This window comes from Caretta caretta, chromosome 1 (assembly GCF_965140235.1).
Source record: "Caretta caretta isolate rCarCar2 chromosome 1, rCarCar1.hap1, whole genome shotgun sequence".
In the NCBI taxonomy this organism is placed as follows: domain Eukaryota; kingdom Metazoa; phylum Chordata; order Testudines; family Cheloniidae; genus Caretta; species Caretta caretta.
Window position 1 is genome coordinate 138,357,725 of NC_134206.1, and position 26,597 is coordinate 138,384,321.

Consider the following 26,597-nt stretch of genomic DNA (forward strand, 5'->3'; position numbering starts at 1 on the left):
TATCAAGTGGAGTGCCCCACTTGGAGGGGAGTGCCAGTCCTGGAGTTGGTTTTGTACAACCTCTTTATTAATGATCTGGATGATGGGATTAATTGCACCCTCATCACGTTTGTGAATGACACTAAGCTGGGGGGAGACGTAGATACACTGGAGGGTAGGGATAGGATCCAGAGTGACCTAGACAAATTGGAGGAATGGGACAAAAGAAATCTGATGAGGTTCAACAAGGATAAGTTGAACCTATCCACACAGGAAAAACCTCTGACCTGGGTTTGGAGGTAAGCTAGCTGGCCTAGCTAGCTGGCCCAGATGTGGCAGTGGGTTAGCATGCAGGTTCCACTTTAGAAGTGGATGGAATCCACCCATTAGGCAGTGAGACAAGCCAACTCACTTGAGTGCCAATCTCTTTCCCATAATTCCCCTTGAAGCACAGACAAGGTTTCCTGCAATTGACAGTTGACTGGGAAAAAATCCTAGAGCACCTGGCAAAAAGAAGAAGATTTAATACATCCCCAGATGCACAGAGAAGTGCAGAATCATTGAGGACAGAGTTCACAGGTGGTGCTTTGCTATGGGAACGCTCACACCTGAGATAGGCTAGCCCAGGTGCCATTCAACCAGGTTAACTGTGCAGTGTAGACAGCCTCTGTTTTTGACCCAAAATTCCATCCTCCACCAGAAGACCTTCCCAACAAAATTTTGGTTAAAAGTGATACACTTCCGTGAAAAGTTTTGGGTTTTGACAAATCAACATTTTCTGATTAAAAGATGTTTTGTCATAAAAATCTCCCTACCAGCTCTAATTTCCATCACACCAGTCATGCTATTTTCTCCAGCTCACAAACACAAGTACAGAGCTTTAAATTTCAGTCTGTCACCCTCAAATAGTCTTCAGGGACCTTGGCTACTTTTCCTTGCCACAACAGATTTTACCTCTCTATCTTCCCTCTTTGATTTTGAAGCACTCTCTCCTTCCTGCTTGGGGAACACACACATTTTCCCTAATCCCTGCTGAGGCTACATCCTGGTTTTTCTTACTTTTGTACAGACCATAAAACCTTTGATAATTGTTGTCATTTTATTTCTGTGGGTAACCTAGCTGTAACTACCAAATCCAGACTGTGATCATGAAACAGAGGACTTAACGTCTCATCAGCAAGCAACTAAGGCCCTGATCCTGCAAGCAGTTACTTACACGCTTAACGTTACTTGCAAGAGCAGTCCCATTGACTTACATGGAACTGAAAAGTCATATGTTTAAAGTTAAATGCTTGCATAATTGGGGCTAGACTTGTTACTGAATTCAAACAGCCATTGCCTAGTCAGGAAAATTGAATGCTGGGCTCTCATAGTAACCAAGTTAAGCATCTGCACTTGGAGAGCTTCAGCTTCCTTCAGCACATTAGGGCACTGGCCTGCTCTGATCTGTTTCCTAGATGATATGTGCCTGTCCCTGATTGGTGGTTAAAACAATTCCTGTGTGAGCCATAACCTAGTTTCAGACATAATCTATTCTCAGTCTGTGTCAAGGACTCCCACTGACCTCAACGAACACTCCGTACATGAAAAGGACCTACAGACGAGAAGCTACCAGGCTCAGGTCCTGCCCTCAGGGAACAATCCAAACTCAACATCTTTCCACTGACTTCAGTGCTCATTGGATCAAGCCCTCATTGACAATGATGCAACTACACTGACTAAAGTAAAGTTGGGGTGCAGCTCAGAGCAAAATTTGGCCCATTTTAAAAAGGGACAGCTCCCTTTTTTTTAATTATTTCTCTTTAGAGGGTAAAATAGGATTAATACATAGCAGAGACACTTCTAGGTTAAATCACAACTGCTAAGTTACGGTCATGGTCAGGCTTTGTATTCCGAACATGGGGGATATGAACATGAGTTGACACTAGGGGGGGCAAGTCAGAAAGTTAAAATGAGAGTTTTCTTCTGTTTAGAGGAAGAGAAGAAAATCATGTTATCGAATTTTTGGTTGTGAGGGGATCAGAGTAATAACAGCTGATTTGTCTTCAAAGTAACAGTGCTTTTGAGAGAAATGAAGGAAGTTGCTGTAAAATCTTATCTTAAAATGACACATAGGGCAACCCACGGTGTTAAAAACACTTGGATACAATTATTTGATCATGACGTTGTCTGAAGGGGGAAAAAAAAGGTACAGACATCCCTGAAGATGTTGCTTTATTATTTATATTTAAATAATGCCCTTTATTCTCCAACATGCGCATAAATGATCAGCCATGGATTCACTGTGTGACCCTAGACAAATTATAGATCCTGTTCACCTGTTTCTCCGTCTGTAAAACTGGGGGCATGTCTACACTAAAAACTTAAGTCAACTTAATATTAGGTTAACTTAATTACTGCGATGATGCGTGCCCACACTACCCTCCTTGGGTCGGTGGTGCACGTCCTCACCAGGAGCGCTTCCACTGTCCTAAGAGGGGCAATGTAGAGAGCTGAGATCCCGGCTTCTCCCCACAGCCCCAGCTGGGAGCAGGGGCAGAAGCCACTGAGGGGCTTCTTGCCCCCGGGGTATGGGGTCCAGCAGCCCTGGCTTCCCCACCGGCCCCCGCTGGGAGCCAGGCAACCTTGTCTATTTTATGGCTCTATGCTGGAGCCATAAAATGGACAAGGCAGACAACCTTCCAACCTTCCCAGAAAGGTGTGGAGATGTGAAGCCCCCCCAGACTTCTCCCCCCGGCCTCCCATCAGGAGCAGGGACCAGCTGCCTTGGGTGGGGACCATTCTCACCCTAGCTCCCAGCCCAGAGTGGGATCCAGACACCCAACTCTCCAGGGGAGCAGTTCGGGGGGCAGTTGGGCTCTAGCTGCCCGGCTTTCTTGTCAATTTCACAGCTCTGATGTAAGTAATAGTGTCTACACAGACCCTGCTTCTCTCTAACTACACCCATATAAGCCCTATGCCTCTTGTGGAGAAGCTGCCTTATATTGACCTAACTGTGTAATGTAGACCAGATCCCAGGGATAATAATGCTTAGCCAACTTTTTCACAGATTCCAAAGCCAGAAGGGACTGTTTGATCATCTAGTTTGACCTCCTGTGTAACATAGGCCATAGAACTTCCCCAGAATAATTCACAAAGTATATCTTTTAGATATTGTTAAGGGCTTTGAGATCTGCAGACAATAAGCACTATATAAGTACTAAGTACTCTTAATTATAAATCAATATTGATTTATTGATTATCAAATTATAAATCAAATTATCAATATTCGTAATGTGACAGCTGTATATAAGTGCTTCCTGCTGGCCAAATCTCAGAACTAAATATTATTCCTGGGGGAATTCTGCGCCACTGCGTCTTCACAGAATTCATGTCCCCTGCAGATTTCTTTGCTTCCCCTCAGAAAAATGATGGGCGGGGAAGCAAGGGGAAGCTGAAAGAGCAGTCATGAGCCTCCCCTGAACAGCACAGGCACGTTGTTTCAGGCACCAGGAGCAGCTGGCAGAGAGGTAAATCACTGTGGGGGCAAGGCTGGGGATGCCCCGACTGGTGGCTCCTACCCCGCCCAGTGCCTGCTGAGACCCCACACTTGAACCCCCACCCCAACAAGTCCCACTCCCCCTGCACCACCTTGATGAGCCCCCCACCCCACCAAGCCCCACTCACCCAGTAACTGGACCCCCACACTGAGTCCTCCACAACTAACCCCCCCAACCCCCCCGCCAAGCCCTATACCTCCACATCCAGAACCCCCTGGCTGAGCTCCAAGCACCTTTACCTGGATCCCCATGCAGAGTCCCATTCACCCTGCATTCGGAACCCCCACCAACAAGCCCCTGTGCATCCGGATCCCCCACACACCTGGACCCCCCACTCAGCCACCCAAGCCCAGATTGCCCCACAGAGAACCCTCTCAACTCACACTTGGATCCCCCTACACTAAGCCCCTCCACATGTGGATCCTGCTGTGCTGAGCCTGCCTGTCCACACCTGGTATGGATGGGCAGGGACCCGGGGTGTTTCTGGGGCAGGCCTGGCCCTTACGCTGTGTCAGGGCTCGGTGCAGCCTCACTGCTGAATCCATGTGCTGGGACAGGAGGCTGCAGGTTGATCTCCCATCTCTGTGCAGCCAGTCTGTGCTCCCAATGCCATCCTGAAGCTGCCACATTAATCTGACAAGGAAAATTTGCAGAATTTTAAAATATTGTGTGCAGAATTTTTCAAGGGGGGGCGGGACAGTATTCCCTCAGGAGTACCATATGTGCTATCTTGCAAGAAGGCCCTCTATCTGCCTTCTGGACATTGTTTAGATTCCAACTCTTCCCAAAAAGAAATTTTGAGGACTCCTGATGGGGAGTGGGGAAGAATGGCATTCTTAGGCATGAGACATTCTTAGAGCTCAGTTGGAACAGATATTTTGTGGGCATTAGGAGGTGCAAGAAACAACCCAGGCTTAAAACCCATGTCAAGGTTCCTCCCCCACTCTGAACTCTAGGGTACAGATGTGGGGACCTGCATGAAAAACCTCCTAAGCTTATCTTTACCAGCTTAGGTCAAAACTTCCCCAAGGTACAAAATATTACACCCGTTATCCTTGGAATGGCCGCTACCACCACCAAACTAATACTGGTTACTGGGGAAGAGCTGTTTGGACGCGTCTTTCCCCCCAAAATACTTCCCAAAACCTTGCACCCCACTTCCTGGACAAGGTTTGGTAAAAAGCCTCACCAATTTGCCTAGGTGACTACAGACCCAGACCCTTGGATCTTAAGAACAATGAACAATCCTCCCAACACTTGCACCCCCCCTTTCCTGGGAAATGTTGGATAAAAAGCCTCACCAATTTGCATAGGTGACCACAGACCCAAACCCTTGGATCTGAGAACAATGAAAAAGCATTCAGTTTTTACAAGAAGACTTTTAATAAAAAATAGAAGTAAATAGAAATAAAGAAATCCCCCCTGTAAAATCAGGATGGTAGATATCTTACAGGGTAATTAGATTCAAAACATAGAGAACCCCTCTAGGCAAAACCTTAAGTTACAAAAAAGATATACAGACAGAAATAGTTATTCTATTCAGCACAATTCTTTTCTCAGCCATTTAAAGAAATCATAATCTAACACATACCTAGCTAGATTACTTACTAAAAGTTCTAAGACTCCATTCCTGTTCTGTCTCTGGCAAGAGCAGCACACAGACAGACACAGACCCTTTGTCCCTCTCCCTCCTCCCAGCTTTTGAAAGTATCTTGTCTCCTCATTGGTCATTTTGGTCAGGTGCCAGCGAGGTTACCTTTAGCTTCTTAACCCTTTACAGGTGAGAGGAGCTTTCCCCTGGCCAGGAGGGATTTCAAAGGGGTTTACCCTCCCTTTATATTTATGACACGCCCCCCAAATCTCAGCTAGGGTGAAACACTGGCTGGGATTTCTTCCTGGAGCTCTAGGAAAACAGAGTTAATAAGACACATGCATCTCTAAATATACTACCAAGTACATAAAGACTAACAATATTTTCCACATCTCAAGGACGATTTTAACCAGTTGATTCTGGGAAACTTTCACGGGAGAGTGCATCAGCCACTTTGTTAGAAGCTCCTGAGATGTGTTGGATGTCGAAATCAAAATCTTGGAGAGCTAAACTCCACCGAAGAAGTTTTTTGTTAGTTTCCTTGACGGTGTGAAGCCACTTCAGTGCAGCATGGTCGGTTTGCAGGTGGAAACGCCGTCCCCAAACATATGGGCGTAGCTTTTCCAGAGCGTAGACAATGGCGTAACATTCTTTTTCAGTGACTGACCAGTTGCTTTCCCTCTCAGACAGTTTTTTGCTGAGAAACACTACAGGGTGGAATTCTTGATCAGGTCCTTTCTGCATTAAAACTGCTCCCACACCACGCTCGGACGCATCTGTGGTTACTAGGAACGGTTTGTCAAAGTCTGGGGCCCTTAGTACAGGGTCAGACATGAGTGTCGCTTTAAGCTTGTTAAAGGCCTTCTGACACTTTCCGGTCCACTGAACAGCATTTGGCTGTTTCTTTTTGGTTAGGTCTGTCAGTGGGGCAGCGATTTGGCTGTAGTGCGGTACAAACCATCCCGATGAGTCGAAAGAATAGTAAATATGGCAGGCGACCAGCTTGGCTTAATGGTGAAATCTTAGCGGATCTTAAACATAAAAAAGAAGCTTACAAGAAGTGGAAGGTTGGACATATGACCAGGGAAGAGTATAAAAATATTGCTCGGGCATGTAGGAATGTTATCAGGAGGGCCAAATCGCACCTGGAGCTGCAGCTAGCCAGAGATGTCAAGAGTAACAAGAAGGGTTTCTTCAGGTATGTTGGCAACAAGAAGAAAGCCAAGGAATGTGTGGGCCCCTTACTGAATGAGGGAGGCAAACTAGTGACAGAGGATGTGGAAAAAGCTAATGTACTCGATGCTTTTTTTGCCTCTGTTTTCACTAACAAGGTCAGCTCCCAGACTGCTACGCTGGGCATCACAAAATGGGGAAGAGATGGCCAGCCCTCTGTGGAGATAGAGGTGGTGGTTAGGGACTTTTTAGAAAAGCTGGACGTGCACAAGTCCATGGGGCCGGACGAGTTGCATCCGAGAGTGCTGAAGGAACTGGCGGCTGTGATTGCAGAGCCATTGGCCATTATCTTTGAAAACTCGTGGCGAACCGGGGAAGTCCCGGATGACTGGAAAAAGGCTAATGTAGTGCCAATCTTTAAAAAAGGGAAGAAGGAGGATCCTGGGAACTACAGGCCAGTCAGCCTCACTTCAGTCCCTGGAAAAATCATGGAGCAGGTCCTCAAAGAATCAATCCTGAAGCACTTACATGAGAGGAAAGTGATCAGGAACAGCCAGCATGGATTCACCAAGGGAAGGTCATGCCTGACTAATCTAATCGCCTTCTATGATGAGATTACTGGTTCTGTGGATGAAGGGAAAGCAGTGGATGTATTGTTTCTTGACTTTAGCAAAGCTTTTGACACGGTCTCCCACAGTATTCTTGTCAGCAAGTTAAGGAAGTATGGGCTGGATGAATGCACTACAAGGTGGGTAGAAAGCTGGCTAGATTGTCGGGCTCAACGGGTAGTGATCAATGGCTCCATGTCTAGTTGGCAGCCGGTATCAAGTGGTGTGCCCCAAGGGTCGGTCCTGGGGCCGGTTTTGTTCAATATCTTCATAAATGATCTGGAGGATGGTGTGGATTGCACTCTCAGCAAATTTGCGGATGATACTAAACTGGGAGGAGTGGTAGATACGCTGGAGGGGAGGGATAGGATACAGAAGGACCTAGACAAATTGGAGGATTGGGCCAAAAGAAATCTGATGAGGTTCAATAAGGATAAGTGCAGGGTCCTGCACTTAGGACGGAAGAACCCAATGCACAGCTACAGACTAGGGACCGAATGTCTAGGCAGCAGTTCTGCGGAAAAGGACCTAGGGGTGACAGTGGACGAGAAGCTGGATATGAGTCAGCAGTGTGCCCTTGTTGCCAAGAAGGCCAATGGCATTTTGGGATGTATAAGTAGGGGCATAGCGAGCAGATCGAGGGACGTGATCGTTCCCCTCTATTCGACATTGGTGAGGCCTCATCTGGAGTACTGTGTCCAGTTTTGGGCCCCACACTTCAAGAAGGATGTGGATAAATTGGAGAGAGTCCAGCGAAGGGCAACAAAAATGATTAGGGGTCTGGAACATATGAGTTATGAGGAGAGGCTGAGGGAGCTGGGATTGTTTAGCCTGCAGAAGAGAAGAATGAGGGGGGATTTGATAGCTGTTTTCAACTACCTGAAAGGGGGTTCCAAAGAGGATGGCTCTAGACTGTTCTCAATGGTATCAGATGACAGAACGAGGAGTAATGGTCTCAAGTTACAGTGGGGGAGGTTTAGATTGGATATTAGGAAAAACTTTTTCACTAAGAGGGTGGTGAAACACTGGAATGCGTTACCTAGGGAGGTGGTAGAATCTCCTTCCTTAGAGGTTTTTAAGGTCAGGCTTGACAAAGCCCTGGCTGGGATGATTTAACTGGGAATTGGTCCTGCTTTGAGCAGGGGGTTGGACTAGATGACCTTCTGGGGTCCCTTCCAACCCTTATATTCTATGATTCTATGATTCTATGTAATAACCGGCCAAGCCTAAGAAGGATTGAACCTGTTTCTTTGACTTTGGGACAGGCCACTTTTGGATAGCATCCACTTTGGCCTGTAGGGGGCTGATAGTTCCTTGACCCACCTGGTGTCCAAGGTAAGTCACTCTGTTTAGGCCTATTTGACACTTCTTAGCCTTAACAGTCAGTCCTGCCTCCCTTATGCGCTCAAGGACTTTTTGTAGATGTTCCAGGTGGTCTGCCCAGGAATCCGAAAATATGGCCACATCGTCAAGGTAGGCGACTGCATATTCTCCTAATCCCGCTAGGAGACCATCTACAAGTCTTTGGAAAGTGGCGGGTGCATTTCGCAGCCCAAAAGGGAGTACATTAAATTCATACAGCCCGAGATGTGTGATGAAGGCTGACCTTTCCTTGGCAGATTCATCTAGCGGTACCTGCCAGTACCCCTTGGTTAAGTCCAAGGTAGAGATGAACTGGGCTCGTCCCAGTTTCTCTAATAGTTCATCTGTGCGTGGCATGGGATAGTTGTCTGGGCGAGTTACAGCATTTATCTTACGGTAGTCCACGCAAAAACGTATTTCCCCATCTGGTTTGGGAACTAGAACCACTGGAGATGCCCATGCACTTTCAGAGGGGCGGATTACACCCATCTGTAACATATCCTGGATCTCCCGTTCTATAGCAGTTTTAGCTTGAGGAGACACCCGGTAAGGTTGGACCCTAATTGGGTGAGCATTACCTGTGTCAATGGAGTGGTATGCCCGTTCAGTCAGTCCTGGGGTGGCTGAGAACGTTGGCGCGTAGCTAGTGCACAGCTCCTGAATCTGCTGTCGCTGCATACGCCCAAGGGTCATGGAGAGGTTCACCTCTTCCACACCACCAGCACATTTCCCTTCGTAGTAAACACCTTCAGGCCACTCAGCGTCGTCTCCTCCCTGGGCTGTAAACTGACAAACCTTTAATTCTCTGGAATAAAAGGGCTTTAGAGAATTAATATGGTACACCTTAGGCTTCCGGTTGGAGGTGGGGAATGCTATGAGATAATTAACAGCTCCCAGGCGCTCCTGGACCGTGAATGGCCCTTCCCACGATGCTTCCATTTTATGGGCCTGGAGCGCCCTTAAGACCATGACCTGGTCTCCTACTTTGAAGGAACGCTCTCTGGCATGTTTATCATACCAGGCTTTTTGCTCTTTTTGAGCATCCTGTAAGTTTTCTCTAGCAAGGGCTAAAGAGGTTCGGAGGGTGTTCTGTAGGTTGGTTACAAAGTCCAGAATGTTAGTTCCTGGAGAAGGTGTAAATCCCTCCCATTGCTGCTTCACCAACTGCAATGGCCCCTTAACCTCACGGCCATATACAAGTTCAAATGGGGAAAACCCTAAACGGGGATGTGGTACAGCTCTGTAGGCAAAGAGCAACTGCTGCAACACTAGGTCCCAATCATTGGAGTGCTCATTTACGAATTTACGTATCATGGCCCCCAAAGTTCCATTAAACTTCTCCACCATGCCATTTGTTTGATGATGGTAAGGAGTGGCAACCAAGTGATTTACCCCATGAGCTTCCCAAAGGTTTTTCATAGTTCCTGCCAGGAAATTAGTCCCTGCATCGGTGAGGATGTCGGAGGGCCAACCTACCCTGGCAAAAATGTCTGCTAGTGCCTGGCACACACTTTTAGCCCTGGTGTTGCTTAGAGCTACTGCTTCCGGCCATCGGGTGGCAAAATCCATGAAAGTCAGTATGTACTGCTTTCCTCTGGGTGTCTTTTTCGGAAAAGGACCCAGAATATCCACAGCTACTCGCTGAAATGGAACTTCAATGATGGGGAGTGGCTGGAGAGGGGCTTTGACCTGGTCTTGGGGTTTTCCCACTCTTTGGCACACCTCACAAGACTGGACATAGGTAGAAACATCCTTGCCCATTCCCTCCCAGTGGAATGACCCCCCCAAACGGTCTTTGGTCCTGTTCACCCCAGCATGGCCACTAGGGTGATCATGGGCTAAGCTCAAGAGCTTGGCCCGGTATTTAGTTGGAACTACCAACTGTCTCTGAGGATGCCAGTCTTCCTGGTGTCCACCAGAAAGAGTTTCCTTGTATAAAAGTCCTCTTTCTACAACAAACCTGGATCGATTAGAAGAGCTGAGAGGCGGTGGGTTGCTCCGTGCCGCCGTCCAAGCTCTCTGGAGGCTTTCATCTGCTTCCTGTTCGGTCTGGAACTGTTCCCTTGATGCTGGAGACATCAGTTCCTCATGGGATTGTGGACCTAGGCTTGGTCCCTCTGGAAGCGATATAGGGGATGGAGCTGTTTCTGTTGACTGTGAACCGCTCTCCGCTGGTGCACTATGTTGGGATTCAGGCTCCGGCTGAGCCTCTTGGGTCGGGTTATCGGCTGCTGCCAGTTCAGGTTCGGTGGGGCCCTCTGGTGTTGAGGTTGCAAGTACTGGATTCAGTGCTGACACGGGGTCTGGTGTTGGTTGTTCGGCTGGTTCCGGTTCTGGGACTGGTTCCGTCTGGGTCTCTGGGACTGGATCCACTACTGCTGTTGCAGACATTGGCCTGGGGTCCAGGTCCATCACCTCTGACTGGGTCCTGATAGAAGTTTCCGGAACAGAGCTAGGCCTCACGGCTTGTTTAGCCTGGCTGCGGGTGACCATTCCCACCCTCTTGGCCTGCTTCACATGATTGGCCAAGTCTTCCCCCAACAGCATGGGGATGGGATAATCATCATAGACTGCAAAAGTCCACATTCCTGACCAGCCCTTGTACTGGACAGGCAACTTGGCTGTAGGCAAATTGAAAGAGTTGGACTTGAAGGGTTGAATCGTCACTTGGATCTCTGGGTTGATTAAATTGGGGTCCACTAAGGAAGCATGGATAGCTGACACTTGTGCTCCGGTGTCCCTCCACGCGGTGACCTTCTTCCCGCCCACACTCACAGTTTCCCTCCGCTCCAAGGGTATCTGGGAGGTATCTGGGCCTGTGGACCTCTGGTGTGATTCCGGTGCAATGAACTGTAATCTGTTGGGGTTCTTGGGGCAGTTGGCCTTTACATGCCCCAGCTCGTTACACTTAAAACATCGTCCAGCTGACGGGTCACTGGGGCGAGGAGGGTTGCTGGAGAACGGGGTGGTGGGACGATAAGGGGTCTGGAGGGCTCTTTGGGAGGTAGGTGGGGCTTTGGGCGGCCCCCGGTAATAGGGTGTGGTCTGGGGTGGTCCCTTCTGGTCTCCGCTCCAACTGCGACCAGTTTTCTTCTTCTCTGCCACCTCCACCCATCTGGCTCCAATCTCTCCTGCCTCAATTACAGTTTTGGGTTTCCCATCTAGGATGTATCTTTCTATTTCCTCAGGAACACCCTCTAAGAATTGTTCCATTTGCATTAGGAAGGGCAAATTTACTGGAGATTCAACACTTGCTCCTGATATCCAGCCATCCCAATGTTTCACAATGTGGTAGGCATGTCGGGTAAATGACATGTCTGGTTTCCACCTTAGGGCTCTGAACCTCCGACGAGACTGCTCGGGTGTTATCCCCATTCTGACTCTCGCCTTGGATTTAAACAGTTCATACTTGTTCATGTGTTCTTTAGGCATTTCAGCTGCCACCTCAGCTAAGGGTCCACTGAGCTGCGGCCTCAGCTCTACCATGTATTGGTCAGTAGAGATGTTGTACCCAAGGCAGGCCCTTTCGAAGTTTTCTAAGAAGGCCTCAGTATCATCACCTGCCTTGTAGGTGGGGAACTTTCTGGGATGGGAAGTGGTACCTGGAGAAGGATTGCTAGGGTTTGTTGGTATATTCTGCTGGGCCTTTATCCTCTCCATCTCCTCCACATGCTTCCTCTCTTTTTCCCTCTCCTCCTCCACATGCTTCCTTGCCTCCATTTCTTGTTCCTTCTTCAGCTGCATGAGTTCTATCTGTCTTTCATGTTCCCTTTGTCTTTCCTCAGCCTGAAATTTGGCTAATTCCAGCTGTAGTCGAGCTGAGGATTTGGTCATTCTAACCTCTCTGTTTTTAACTAACTTTACACCCGAGGTTTAGAAATAAACAAACAAAACTTGGCTGTAAAATTTTGCTGTGCTGGAATAGAATACCTATTCTCTGATAGTGATTGTCAGCCTATAGAAAAAGACAATTCCCTTGTCTCTGCTCTGGGCCCAAATTAAAGCAAAAAACCTCCAACTGCTTGGAAACCTGCTTACCCAGCCCAAAGAAAAAGCAAATGGGTAGAACACACACCCCCTATTTACTTTTAGGAAGAAAAGAAAAAAAAAACAATGGGTTGGAAGACTGTGAATTTCCCTGCAGGAGTTAAGTACCCTGCCTCCAGGCAAAAAAACCTGCAATTCACAAGATAATCCCCTTTTGTCTCTGCTTGGCCACAAAGGAGAGAGAAACCAAGCTGCTTTCAGTTTCAAAGCTGCTTTCTGGACTTTCTTTCCAAAGAAAAAAAATTTCCTTTTCCTTTTTAAAAGACCCTTGGATCTTAAGAACAATGAACAATCCTCCCAACACTTGCACCCCCCCTTTCCTGGGAAATGTTGGATAAAAAGCCTCACCAATTTGCATAGGTGACCACAGACCCAAACCCTTGGATCTGAGAACAATGAAAAAGCATTCAGTTTTTACAAGAAGACTTTTAATAAAAAATAGAAGTAAATAGAAATAAAGAAATCCCCCCTGTAAAATCAGGATGGTAGATATCTTACAGGGTAATTAGATTCAAAACATAGAGAACCCCTCTAGGCAAAACCTTAAGTTACAAAAAAGATATACAGACAGAAATAGTTATTCTATTCAGCACAATTCTTTTCTCAGCCATTTAAAGAAATCATAATCTAACACATACCTAGCTAGATTACTTACTAAAAGTTCTAAGACTCCATTCCTGTTCTGTCTCTGGCAAGAGCAGCACACAGACAGACACAGACCCTTTGTCCCTCTCCCTCCTCCCAGCTTTTGAAAGTATCTTGTCTCCTCATTGGTCATTTTGGTCAGGTGCCAGCGAGGTTACCTTTAGCTTCTTAACCCTTTACAGGTGAGAGGAGCTTTCCCCTGGCCAGGAGGGATTTCAAAGGGGTTTACCCTTCCCTTTATATTTATGACAACCCATATGGCCAAATTCAGCAGTTGTTTAACTCCACCGACCTTAGTGAAGTTTCTCCAGGGATGGATATGGCTCATATGTCCTCTCTTTTTTTTTTCTTTTTCTCTTAAACCCAAGTAATGATTTGATGCCTAACAAAGAACTAGAGAAATTGACACAGGCAGATAGGGAGATAGAAAGAAAGCCAAAGAGAGCCTAAAATGGTTGGGGTCTGTGGCAAATCTACAGAAGATAGCAGACACAAGAGAATGTAGACTCCAGAAGGCAGAATGCCAAATTTTCTACTCAAGCCTGTTTCTGAAGCCATAAGATTTTCTTTATAGGGCTAGAAATTATCTGCAATATTTTGAGCTAAGGTTCAAAATGCAGATCAAAATTTTGTATCTAGGGCTTCTCGCTATAAAGGTCCAAGTCAGACGTCCAAACTCCAGTAACCCTCAGTTCAGTGGGAAGTTTAAAATCTGGGCCCAAACGATGATCTGAATGGGGATTTATCTCCTATTTCTTGTATACAGCTGTTTTATTGCTGTGCTCCTCCTCTCCCTTGCTTCTACTCCTATATTCTTCTCTTCCTCCTGCACTTAGGACTTGTCTTCACTGCAACCATCTGTTCAAGTTAGTACTCTGCTGGATCTCCCCTAGCTCAAGTGAGAGTGATATTTACTGCGAAATAACATTCAAGCTATACCCAGAGACTGACTTAGCCGCTGATGAGTTGTTGTAACTCAAGATGCCACACCCCCAGTGCATTAATACTAGACCTGGGCAGAGACAGGTCATTCTGCTTCATGGCGGGTTTCAGGACTTTGAAATTTGGTTTCACTCCAATTAGGAACAAAAACCAAAACCTTCAAAATTCTCCAGAAAGGGAAAGCCATAGGATCCATGACTCCTGAGCAGTCTGGCTGGGTGTCTACCCTGGAGCCAGACTCTGGAAACCCCGGGGTCCCAGGCTCAGATACACTCAGGCTGCTAAGGAGCTGGGTGGGTAAACTGGCAGGAAACCAGGCAGGTTTCCATTCGAAGTTTCGAAAGCTGCCTGCGTCTCAGGAAACTTCATCAGCAGCGAATAGTCTCCACAGAACATTTTGATTTCAACGATTCAGTAAATTCTGATGAAAAACTATCTCATGGGAATTTTTCCGACCAGTTCTAATGACTAGCAGGAGCATCAGCAGCACTTGTGCTCTAACCCCCTCCCCCCAGCAGGCAATGTAGCTCAAACTTAAATCTCCACTTACCCTGAGCTAGAGATTTGTGTGCGTGGGTGGGAGCCAGGTTAGCGGTCAAACTTGAGCTATACCATGAGCTAATAAGTCACTGAAGACAAGCTCTTAGAGTGGTTTCCTCTTCCTTGTTTCCCCTCTCAGCCCCAGATTGGGTTGCCACCCTCCTGCCAACCTAAATTCAGATTGCTGTGTCTTCTCTTGATGATCTTAATGCTGCTGGAGGCAATACAAGAAAGGCAGGGGGCAGCACAGAGGCAGAGCCTCTCCAGGAGCGGGGCTGCACTTGGCCTCATTTCGTCATTTTCTCTGGCCTGCAGGCTCAGGAGGAAGGAGAAGGGAATGAACCTGTAAACTTTCCCGGGATGGTGGGGGAAGAAGAGTACCCTATGTATTCCTCTTCCTCCTAGAGAAATATACTGTTACAGTTAGTACTTTTGTGAGGAGGCAGGGCCATGTTTCCCAAGTTCTCACCTTCCTTGCCCTCACCAACCTGCTCTCAATGACTGGACTCCCGCAGGCAACCCAGAGAGGGCAGGCACTGCTTGTTTTCCCTACTCAGGAGCAACTGCCTCTGTAGTCCCAGTTTCAGTGTCCGTTCAGGGTAGGTAAGAGGAAGCCACAACTACTTGACTAATGGAAAGAGCTATGGGAGATAGCATAGGTGCTCTAAGCAACTGGAAAAAGAAAATAGCTTGGCGTCATGTGGCAACTCAGGGGCTGAAGCTGACTCTGTTAACTCTCTTTTGCAAGACTGAAGACTTTGATTAGACACTTTCTGGAACAGATTGCCAAAAAAGGAAAAAGAGCATTCTTCGGCACTGGTGGCAGGTTAACTATTAAACCAAACAAAAACAAAAACCCCAAGCGGCAGATCCTCAGCTGCTGTAAATAGCAAAGCTCCACTGACTTCAGTGAAACGACACCAACTGAGGATCTGGCCTTAACTGGAATTTTAATCTTTGTATCACCAAGGGTTCCCATAGCACCCATCACCATAGCATTTAATTCCTTAGATAGTACGCATTAAAACAGTAATTACAAACAAGCCGGCCCTGTGCTTATTAAGTGGCTACCCGTCTGCCAGCTCCTTTCAGGTGCTATTATGAGACCTAGAGTACTTGACATTTAATTCACTGTAATATATCAACTGAAATAATCAAAATGTTGAATTTTAAAATCAAAGGTCCTTGATTATGTAAAAGAGATGATAAACTTGGCATGACATTTTATGACTCCTGTAAAGGGCAGGTGAGATCATACCTAGGGAGTGGCTCAGAGGACAAATACGCAAGAATTCAATATAGAAAGTAGAAAGTAGCCACAGTACTCCTACAAAGCCCCTACTCCTTCTCCACATCCACAATTCAGTTACTTACACATCCCTCTGGCTGCGTTATAGATATCCAAGAGATAGGGAAAGTGTCCAGTTGTTTGCAGCAACAGCATTGCTGGTGGAAAAGGGAAAGTCAGGATGGGCCTCTGCTAGAATTCAGGTGGTAGGATGTTTAAGGCTCTCTGCATGGCGATTAAGTGGGGACATGGCTAGATGATACTTCAGATACCTTAAAACTGTTCTAGAGAACAACAAGCTCAAACACAGCAGAGCATGAATGGACTCCAGTGATTGTTTATAGCTTCCCCATGCCAGTCCACATAGGTAAGGAGTTTACTCACCACTCCAGGTATGTACTTTTCTCTCCATAGCAGTGATGCAAAGCAGCATTATGTGATCAGCAAAGAGTGCCTCTTCCCAGAGGGAAAGCCCAGCCAGATATGAGGGAGGTAGCATTATTCCTCCATTAGCTAAGAGGAAGAAATGAGCATGCTCAGTGTGCTCCCCACTCAGTATCCTCCTGACATAGCAAGCAAGATTTTTTGTGGTTGTCTGTAGGTTAGTCAGCCAGGAAAGAATTTGAAATGAGACAGGATGCTCAGTGGTGAAATCTTCCCATCAAGAGGGGTTTACTATTTATATCACATCCACTTGGACCTAATCCAATGGCCATTGAATTCAATTGAAGTCTCCTTTGACTTTGGTGGGCACTGGATCAAGCCTTTGGTTTATGCTGTTGCCCTACTACAGCACTGGAATTTGCTGGTGCAGACCCCCTGCTCCCATGTGGAATCCCACTGACTTCACAGACCAAGGACAAGGGAGACCTGTGTGCAGACATTCATACTAGTAGTCTCCAGTTCACATGGTCAGTGTTTGTACATTTAGAGTTGAAGTGGATGGAGCAAACGCACAGTAATAGATGGGCAGCATGTTTTCTTCTGGCTGATTATTTTACTAAGTTCAGTAGTCTTGTGATGTTTAATTAGCCCCATACTCTCCCAGGGCTAGCCAATAGAGTACATCATGGTTACTCTAATTTGAAGAAACTATGGTACAGTACATAAAGTCTAACAGAACTAAAAAAGTGTTCCATTCACCAAGAAATACACTGGATTATATAGAAAGTGTTTTCTGCAGTACCCGCATAGACCAGAAAACAATATTAGAAATGGAGATAAAACTGAGAAACCAATTCTTAAAGTTACAGGAAAAAACTCCATTAAAGTTCAAGCTAAAATATAGAGAACTGCAATAATCTCAAACCTTGTGATTAGAGAATTCAGTAACAGAACATAATTTTAGGGGGCAAATACTTATCCATGAACACAATCCAAGTAAATGAACTGCATCATCTGGGTTCTGTAGAGGAGGAAAGCTCTTCCCTGGGTTGCAGTAATCTCAGTGCATGCCTCTCCATGGACGATTACATGTCAAAGATCCACCACCATAACCTATTCTGAAATTCCAACTATGTCTATGCACAACAAACCCACCCAGAGCTGTGCTCCACACCACATGGGTGTTTAGGTCCCCGCTGCGGTTTCCTCAGCTCCTCATCACTTATGTTCATGGCACACAAACAGAAGTTAGAGTATTTTATGTTTCCATCTGTCTAGAAGGTTGCAATGTAACACTGCTCTATTTCTTAGATTCCAGAGCCTTAACACAGAAGAGCCAAAACCAGCAGTTGATCTCTAAAGCAGAAAGGCAACACTCACCCCACCTTGCTTTAGGCTGGCTTTTTGCAGACTGATTGCTGCTACACCCAGATCATGCGCTTCCCTGCAGAGCTCCCTAGCTTGAGGTAGGACCAGGAAAATATCATGAAAATTTAAAGTGATAGACTACAATTTTAACAGTTTTTAATACACCACAGTCACTTCCACCCGGTCTTATACCTCAGCCGAAAATTATTCCCCCGCAAGAAGAACTACGCTGTAATCGAGAAGGAAGCACTCGCCGTGAAGTGGGTGCCTGTGACGCCCTACGGTACTACCTCCTTGGGGCTCTGTTTACACTAGTCATGGACCATGCCCCCCTCCAATGGTTAACAAGAATGAAAAACAACAATCGATTACTGCAGTGGTATCTGGCCTTACAGCCCTATGCTTTCACCATCCGGGATAGGGCTGGTAAGGACCATGCGAACGCAGACTTCCTGTCCCGTCTAGGAGGGACGGAAGAGCCTGGCCCCAACGAGCGGGAGCCAGACTTGGGGGCAGGGTGTGTAGTCAGCCGGTGTGGCTACCTGCCACCCCGGAGAGGGGTGAGCCCATCCGGAGGCCGGGATGAGCAGAGCTAGGGAGCTCTGAGCCCGCCCCTCAGAGGGTCAGGTGGTGACCCAGAAGTATTGTTATACCAATAAAATAAAAACCAGCAGGATCTTATTAAAGGGGAAAAAGGCAAAATGCCACATTTATTGTGAATACAGAAAGAATCATAGTAAACAGTTAGTTATAGCTATAACATTCCATATTTATTCACACATTCATTCATACACACACACACACACACACACACAGGTTCTGCAAGGTTGTTATCATGGTTACCAGCCTTAGAGTTGCTCTTGCCAAGCCACTGGCCAGGTGGCCTGGACATGAGGAGGGAGCAGGGCCTTGTCAGATGCACATCTGAGGCTCCTGGAAGTTGGTTTGCAGAATCAGACCCCAAAGTTCTCACTTTCTAGAGTCCATTTTTACAGGAATTTCTTCCTATGCCAGTCTATGGGAATTGCTTCATCATGCTGTTGCTGAATCAGTCAGCAGATGGCACATGCCTGATGGCTCCGTGCTGCCAGAGGTTATCTTGTTCTTCAGTTCTCCCATCCTTGAGGCTGTTGGGTGGATTGCAGTCTGCCCTCCGGGGGTCCTCTGGTTGTTTCCATTTGACGCCTTCGTCGGCCGATCGACACTGGATTCGTAGGCTGGCACCTCCCTGATCATTCAGTTATTATCCACACCAAGCATCCATCCACATACACCCTCTATCTCTATTTTAATCACAATTGTTAACAAAGTAAGATAAATACAACAAAAGGGCGGGGAGTCTCTGGGCGCTGTTTCTGTTAGAGTATTGCTTTGAGTCTCTCTGTGAGTAGTTGTTGTTACAAAGTATTGCTTTGAGAACAGACTCTGTCTTAGGACGTACTAACACAATTAGCAGCTTGCAAGTTTCACACAGAAAGGGAGAGAAACAGTAAAAATAAGATACCAAAAACCAAGAGGCCTCTTAATTAGTAATTCCCCATAGTTTAAATTCCAGGGTATCAAACTCATTTGTGATTTTAATACAGAACTTCTTTAATATGATCCAACAGTATAAAGGCTTGCCCTCAAAGCTCACTAGAGGGCCAGCCAGACACCTCCAGCCTAGCCCGCAACTGGGAAGCCCCTGCGGCCCAAGGTGCACGCCAGGACTGGCCCGACCTGCCCTGTGCCCGCTACCTGGAGGAGTTGCCAGGCCTGCCACTCACCCGCTACCCCAAGAAACCCATGATGCTGGACCCCCCAGAGTACACCGCCGTGACTCAGGCACCACAAGAGGGGGAGTCAGGAAGTAGCCCGGGGGCAGCCTACCCTAATCTGGCTGTAGCATTGCCAGAGCCCATGTCAGTGTGTTGTGGCCAGGATCCCCACTGACACAACAGCGGATCTTCTACAACTGTTAGGGACCCAGGCTGGGACACAGTGGAGTGGCAGGGCCTGTGTCCCCCCTGCCACCCAACTCGTGGGTGGCAGGCTCCCCCTCTCCCAGACTGTTTGGAGGCCTGGGCTCACTACTGTTTATACGGTCACTGCTCAGCCCTGCCTGAGGGCCTGAGCTCCTGACTCATTATTGCCCCCCCCCCCCACCTAGGCCCCGGTGTAACTGTACTTATTTTCTGCCTCCACAAGAGCGGCCAGGGAAGACTTCCATGGCCAAACTAATTCCCCAATCCTCAGCTATGTGCAGTGACCCAGAGAGGGTCGAACCCTGGCAAGCCCTTTTACAGGCATATTAAAATATATCACCTCCCATTGGTCAGGTAGGTAAGTACCTGAAGTGGTAACCACACCGAGTGTGTGTGTGTGTGTGTGTGTGTGTGTGTGTGTGTGTGTGTGTCAGAGAGAGATACACACACGGTGTGGATATCTCTGACACACACACGCACACACACTCGGTGTGGATGTGTGTGTCAGAGAGAGAGAGGCCAATTTCTGTGCTTACTACGTTTTAGGTGCAACCTTGGAAGAGATTACAATAAATCTAGTATATGTCATTGGTTTAAATCTTATGAGAATACTTATCTGCCTATGTAAAATTCTCTGGCTGATATGTCTTTTGTGATGAACAACTAAATATTTTCTTTTCAGTGAGACAAGAAATAGGATTTAATCTATCAATCCCTAGAACTTTCCTTGTTAAAGGCTGAGAAGTGATCTATCTAGTATTTAGAGAACAAAGAATAGCAAAGAGGAAAATGGTCAATTGGATAATACATGGAGGTGAGATCTAAAATACACATATTTTGTACTTTCAAGAAAGTGATGAATGGTACCTCAGCCAAGATACTACTCAGAAAGCAATCTTAATTCCACTTGCACAGCACATGTTTCTAGACTTCTGACATATTTATCAACTCAAACAAAGTTAAATATACATCATTTCTCACAGCTAGTTGCAGGAAGTAGCAACAGTAAAAAAAACAAATGATAATCTTCCAAAACTTTTCTTCTGTGAAATCTAAAGCAGAATAGAAGGATTGCTGCCTTACAGGAAAATTCAAACAAACACAGGCTACCTCTAAAAATTATATACTGATTAACCACTGAATTGTTAAGTCTCTTATTCTTGGGTGATACAGGTCTGAGAGGAGGTCGGGCCCATAGGCTTTAGGACTACATAATATTACATAAATCTCATTTTCTACATGTTTTCTGCATATATACGAACACGAAAAATAGCCTTAAAACAGTAATTCTTCCATTGCTCTGCCTCCTCATACTATTTATTATTCATTCGCCTTTCCTATGATGGCCCTTTTAAGGACAGTCTCTAGGGCCAGCATGCAGACGTTACTCTTTCAGCCCAGCATCAAGGCATTTAGAGGGGTGTAGCTCCCAGAAAGATCATGGGAGTTATAGGCTATAAGAAAGCTCATTTGCTTTTTCTGTATCTCTAATCACTGAGCTCTAGAACTCCCTTTGTCTGATTTATCGACATTACCAGTGTAACTTTAATTCCACAAGTTGACTTTCAAAGAATTTTCTTTAGAAACCTGAACAGGATTTCAACAAGCATATCAGCAAGAGTATCTCAGAACTGCTGTATGCTTGGAGTCAATAATGGGATATCTTACCCATCAGTAAGAGCTGTTAATGGCTGAGGACTGAAAAGAATCTCATTTAATGATCAATTCAAAAGGAAAGAAGTGCCAACTCCAATTTCATTTAAACCTGTGTGGTTATGAAGGATTTAAAAGGGACCTGAAAATGTTCTCCCAGCATTATGAAAGAGTGTATTCTGAGAAATAGACTACTGAGGCTTAAGCTAAGTCAGATTCAGTCCTTCAGGGAGGATATAACCACATGAAGATACTGTGCTCCTTCCCACACTAATATAATTGATTGTACATTATGTACAATGGTTTGTCTGTCTTTTAAATAAGTGGCTTAACTTGGAAGCTCTTTACATTACACAACATAGAAATGAGAATGCTTTATATGTGGCTCTTGACTCATGCCAGTGGGAAGACTGTTAGCAAAAGAAAATCTTGTAAAAACATCTTAAGGTAAATTTAGAGCTAATGAAAAGTTCTGGCCTGACAGCTTTAGAGAATGAAATCCTTTATTTATCCACAGAACGAGTACAAGAGAGTAATCATGCAAGCTTCCCCACACTGCCCTCCAACACTGTTTCCTCCTTCTACCCCCCACCAGCCCCGATCTCAGGTGACCACATCTGAGGGGAGCAGGTAGTCACAAGTCCATGCCTATTCAAATTTTGGTCTCCCTACTGTCAAAAAGAGTGTTGTTTGCAGTGATGATTTTGTGAGGTGGAATCCTGTCCCACAACGAACTAGACTGGAGCACCAACAGCCTGGTCCTATTCAAGTTGATAGAAAAACTCCCATGGACTTAATTCAACAAAGACCACTGAAAAGCCACAAGATGGTGGCAACAGGTTATCATTCCAACACCAACAATGTGTACCATATTTAAGCTGCAGCCCTTGAGGTGAAAAGCTCTATATCCCATTGTCAAAAAACCAACCAGGCCCCCAGATGATGTTTGTAATGCTGATCATTTTGTGTTTCTTAAAACATCCACAAAAGGGAAAATGCACAATTAGAAGTTGATCAGCAAGAGAACTTTCAATGGTAACCCAGGTGCTAACTCACAAGACTTTCCTCTGGATAACTAGCATGATTTAAAAGCCAACCTGAGAACCTGATTTCTACTATAGAGTTGACACCAGTAATATGACCATGGTCATCCATCTCTGCCATTTTCGCCTCTGTTTCTGGCTTCTCTTGACTCAGTCTTTGTAGCCATTGTCACATAGTTTTGAGCGCAACATACAATGGTCGGAGCCTGTGCAAATAATGCATTCTGCTATTGTCACTACATCATTAAGATGAACGAAATATGTACAAAATTCTACAATGATCTCTACTCCTCACATATCAATGTCCAGCATACACTGTCAAAGCAGCAGGCTGCGGAAGAAGTTCCCAATGTTATGTGGGAAGAAATCGAATATGCAGTTTGTAATATAAAGAAAGGGAAGAGCCCAGGAGGGGATGATATTTGGCCAGAATATCTCAGAGCAGGGGAAGATACTCTCTTCAAAGCGCTGGCACAACGGTTCACCATCTACATCAATAGCAAGTGTGTTACAGAGGCATGGAAGAAATCAAAAATACTACTGATGAAGAAAGGCGATCCAGAAGAATTGAGCAACTACCACTTGATTACACTCCTCTCACAAGTGTATAAGGTCTTCACCCGCATCATACTCAGATTAAGAAGGATCTTGAAATGCATGAAAGTAGAGAACAAGCTGGTTTCCGCTCAGGGTATTTGAAAATTGATTGCATCCATTTAGTTTGGCAGCTCATCTAAAAATGCAAGGAATACAAAGTACCATTGTGCCTTGCATTTGTTGACTACAAAAAAAGCATTCTAATCAGTGGATTAACGCTGTACTCAATGAAATCAGAATTGACCCGAGGTACATTGACCTGCTGGAAGAAATTAACCGCAATTGTTCGACAGAGATAACATTATTCAGTGTCCTATGCACTATTATTCTACGTAAAGGAGCCAGATGAGGCGACACAATTTCACCGAAGCTGTTTGCAGCAGTACTGGAGTTGCTGTTCAAGAAATTGAACTGGGAAGAAGGAATTAGAATTGACGGAAAACAGTTAACGCATCTTCTCTTCGCTGACAACTGTGTAATATTGGAAAAGGACACAGCAGAACTGGAGAACAAATTGCGGCAACTGCAAACACTCTCACAGGATATCAGGTTGGAAGTGAACAAGTCAGAGATGAAGTGGATGTGGAATGAGCATTGTGCAGCAGGAATTATCACTGTAAATGGGAAAGTAATCGAGGAGGTTGACAAATATATTTACCTGGGTCAGCAGCTGAACAGCGACAACTCATTCAAAGGGGAATGCAGTAGGACAAGAAAGGCAGGGTGGGCAAGGTTTAACAAAATAAAGACGTCTCTATCGGATGACGAACTGCCCGGGAAGAAAAGGAAAGAACTGCCTAACTCTACTGTTCTGCCAGCAATGTGGAAGAACGGAGCGGAAAGCTAGTCAACAACGAAAGTGGAGGAAGAAAAATTCACTGTCACCCAGAGAGCAACGGAATGGCGAATGTGTAAGATATGGCTCCATGATCATATACTGAATGAGGAGATCAGAAGGTGTACAGAGGTGACCAATGTAGTGCAGGCAATGTACGATGCGAAGCAGAGATGGGCAGGTCATGTAGTCCACAGGCAAGACAAAAGGTGGCAACTCACATCAGTGACTGGATCCCCAGAGACCACAAATGACCAATGGGCAGACCAAAAACTCGCTGGGCCAATCCCACGATAAAACTCTTTGGCCAGAAATTGAAAGAATGTGCTTGCAACAAAATGAAAGGTATGGCATTGACTTGTGTTCATGGAGAGACAGATGAGGACAAGCCAGACAAAGGTGACCCATCTGTGACCCAGTCATATCATTTGACTATTGGCATACTTAAAGTTATGCAAATGCTTAAGTGCTGGCTGGATTAGCTTTCCTTTTAATGTTTCTCAAGAGAGTATAAAGGTGTTGGCTGTATCTGATCATCTTGGAAGACTTGAGTGGTGAAGGGTCAAAGATCCCTCAGACAGTGCTTCACCATTTTGAGCTAAGATATTGGACTCCAGACACACTTGTGTAAGGAATAGTCTGTTGTGAAGGACTGATGTGATAATGGTAAAACGATCATTAATCTGGAGAAGTGGGTACTCCCTTTTGACTTCTTAATAATTGTCCCTTTAAAGGATTTTTTCATATTTTATAGATTCTGGATCACTATTTAGGCTATCTTAACTGGATAACTATGATACCTTTTTCAATCCAGCTTTTTTTCCCAAACAAATACTGTCATTTTATCTTCATGTGGCTTTGTGTATGAGTAATTCCCTTTCTCTATGGAAAAAGTAAAATAGCTCTGGACAAACACAAGTATGAGGAGATTATAAAGATTCAATTTGAGGTTCTGGTTTGACACCTACTGCTTGTACTTTCTCCAGTGTTGTTATAAATGAATTTTATCGGCTCTGAGAGTCATATCAGAATGTGATCTCTTTTCTGGCAAAGGAAAATCTTTGTCCTAAGATAGCAGCTGCTATCTTAAATTACCTAAACAGCATTTTGTTCAAGCCCTTGAAGTACCTTTTTGACCCAGGCACCTGGAGCTGAAAAGGTGTTTTTTATATCCTGTGAGCCTTTTAAAATCAATTTCCAACTTTTTCCTTTCAAATGTTAATACGTGTGTAAGGTTTATTTCCGCTTAGTTCAATGTGCTGAGCTTAGATTTAACAACGTTAGGTGAACGTTAACAGTCAGAGAATATTTTTTTCATGCTAAAGCTATGTGTAACTTAGTCACTTTATTTAGTAAAAAATAATAAATGATGACACTTAAATTAGACTTATTTAGCAATAAGCCCTAAGTAATTCCTACAATAACACATTCGGCTGACTCACCACTTTGTTACTCCAGTTCTACTCCTGTGGCAAATCAGGCCTGTGTATCTGAGACTTCGGTATTACTGATTGAAGAGCCATGCTATCAGCCAAGAACAGAAATAATCATTAAAAAACCCTCCCCAAATAAGACAGCTCTTTTACTAACTAAATGGGGTACAGAAAGATGAGGTAAAGGACAATTGTAAGACTGTCAGAACAAAAGAATTGAGATGAACAATAAGCATCTCATCTCATATAAAAATTTCAAATAGCTAAGTTTAGCTAGTAATCACATCTAGTTGTCTTGTCTATAGGTCCATGCACTTTTGGTAGGGTGGATGAAAGAGGATTATTGTTGGTGGATAATGGTGGTATCCATTATTCATTTCAGTGGTAGAACATAAGGTCAAAGTTTCCTTTCTGCAGATAAAGAAACCCAGTATTCTCAAACACCAGGCAGTTTATTACCTTGATAGACACGAACACTTGATAGATAACCACAATATCATAAAATAAGACATTGTTTGTGATATATATCATTTTTCCCTTCAGTCTGGTACAAATTAGCTCTGGTATAATATCAATATTAAAATTGGAAGAATGTCATTCTCTACCAATGAGAGCCCACTGTTTCCAGGCATTTATTGTGTACACAAACTGTAAAACCTGTCCTTCAGATGCGAGGCACCAAACTCGCATTGGAGTCGAGTTAGGCACTTAGGCGCTTTTGAAAATCCCACAAGAGCCTGTCTGCATCTTTAGGCACCTAAATATCTTTGAAAATCTGACCCTAAGTGCCTGAGTCATTTTTGAAAATGGAACTTTATATCCTAAGGCACTTAAGCACCTTTGAACCCTCTTTATTTTTTGTAAAATTCTACATAATAGACAAAGAGCTTGTTTTTTAATTCCTTGTCCACTTACCTCTAAGATTCTCACTCCACCCAAATTTAACATTGCCTAAATGTTCATGTTATCTTTATTTTTTGAAATGTGCTTTGCCTGATTCCCCACTGCATTTCCCCTGTTTTAAGCCACTGTAACTCAGTTTAAAAATCAGGGAAGTTACACCAGCATAATACCATTTACACTGATGGCTATAGGCTTGTGTCAAGGTTCCTCCCCCACTCTGAACTCTAGGGTACAGATGTGGGGACCTGCATGAAAAACCTCCTAAGCTTATCTTTACCAGCTTAGGTCAAAACTTCCCCAAGGTACAAAATATTACACCCGTTATCCTTGGAATGGCCGCTACCACCACCAAACAATTACTGGTTACTGGGGAAGAGCTGTTTGGACGCGTCTGTCCCCCCAAAATACTTCCCAAAACCTTGCACCCCACTTCCTGGACAAGGTTTGGTAAAAAGCCTCACCAATTTGCCTAGGTGACTACAGACCCAGACCCTTGGATCTTAAGAACAATGAACAATCCTCCCAACACTTGCACCCCCCCTTTCCTGGGAAATGTTGGATAAAAAGCCTCACCAATTTGCATAGGTGACCACAGACCCAAACCCTTGGATCTGAGAACAATGAAAAAGCATTCAGTTTTTACAAGAAGACTTTTAATAAAAAATAGAAGTAAATAGAAATAAAGAAATCCCCCCTGTAAAAT

At 45.1% G+C, this 26,597-nt stretch overlaps 1 long non-coding RNA gene across 2 annotated transcripts in view; it reads right to left on the reverse strand.

The window, feature by feature from the left end:
* The window catches only part of LOC142070527 (uncharacterized), a 70,628-nt gene extending 54,335 nt beyond the window's left edge, over window positions 1-16,293 (reverse strand). For both annotated transcript variants that reach the window (XR_012666388.1, XR_012666387.1), the window contains exon 1: window positions 16,099-16,293. This is a non-coding gene — a long non-coding RNA (uncharacterized LOC142070527). The remainder of the gene's footprint in view (window positions 1-16,098) is intronic.
* Between the last annotated feature and the right edge of the window lie 10,304 nt (window positions 16,294-26,597).